Here is a 1297-nt window from a genome sequence, read left to right on the forward strand (position 1 = left end):
GAGAATAAAAAGAGTTGAGTGGGATACAGGCCCAGGGGTTAACCCCTTCACAGCCAGGCTCCTCTGTGCTTCCCATCCTCTGTTCTTGGAGCTGCACAGCCCCCTGGCCCGTCAGGCTCTGCCCGGCTAGGCATCCCATCTGAGGCCACTCCACGTGGCCTTTGGCCACAGGACAGCAAAAGAGCCCCTGCCCGCCCCCTCTCCCGGCTTCCTGTGAGCGCACGTGTCCCTGTGTGCCCCCCGGCTCTGTAAGGCTCTCCGGACTTCAGAGTCTCTGTATTTCTCCGCTGTGTCTGTCTGCTGCTGCGGCTCCCAGGGTCCCTGTGCTTCTGCCTGTGCACAGTGCGCCTTCTTTACAGCCACCGCTGTCTCTGGGTCTGTAACATCCCCTGCTTGTCCTCAGTGTGGGTTCTGTAACTACCACTCTGGGGCTGTCCGTCTGCTTTCTCTGGGGCTCTGAGTCTGTTATATCTCTATCTCCACGTCTCTCTATCAGTGTCTTCAGGTCTATCCAGGTCTCAGTGTGCCTGCTGCACGTCTGTCTGTCTGTCTGGGACTGGGCTTCCATCTCTGAACCTGCCCGGGGCCTGTCTGCCTCTGGCCTGAGGTCTTTGGCTTGCCCATCTGGGTAACAGTATAGGGTGGGGACAAGATAGGGTCAGGTTTATGGACTGGACCAGGGATGGATGAAAGAGGAGGGTGAAAGGGGACACAGGCAGTAGCGGGGGGAAGCGATGAAAGGACAAATCCCTCCTTAAATGGTGCCCGAAGCAAGCTGGCCAGCCCTGAAATGCCCAGATGAAGCTTTGCCAGGCCAGTGGGCAAGGGGGAGAGGGGCATGGCAGGGAACACTCCTGGGCAGAGCTGCACAGCCACAGAAACATGTCAAACGGGAAGGACCCAGAAGCAAGTGGGAAGACCTCTTGGGGAAGCTCTGGGTTCTGATCCTGCCTCCACCACTTGCCCCTGATGATCCTGGCTGGGCGCTTTCCCTCTCTGTGCCTTCGTTTTCTGCTCTGTAGAACGAGAGAGTCAGCAGACACCGTCCTCCAGAATTCTGTGAGAGAGCAGGTGGGGGTGGGGCAAAAGACTTCCCAAGACCCAGCGCAAGAGACTGTCCCTGAGGAGTATCCCGCAGTGCCCTCCAGTACCAACGTCCTCTGTGTCTGGAGGCAGGACCGAGGGAGGAATGGAAGTTAGATCGTAAGAAGGACTTCCTGCCAGGCAGCAGGAGGACGGGGAGGCCCCAGGTTCTCCTCCCAGGGGTCCTGGGGCCCCCTCTGTTGAGGGTAGGGGT

The sequence above is a fragment of the Myotis davidii genome, unplaced genomic scaffold, assembly GCF_000327345.1.
Source record: "Myotis davidii unplaced genomic scaffold, ASM32734v1 scaffold327, whole genome shotgun sequence".
Taxonomy (NCBI): domain Eukaryota; kingdom Metazoa; phylum Chordata; class Mammalia; order Chiroptera; family Vespertilionidae; genus Myotis; species Myotis davidii.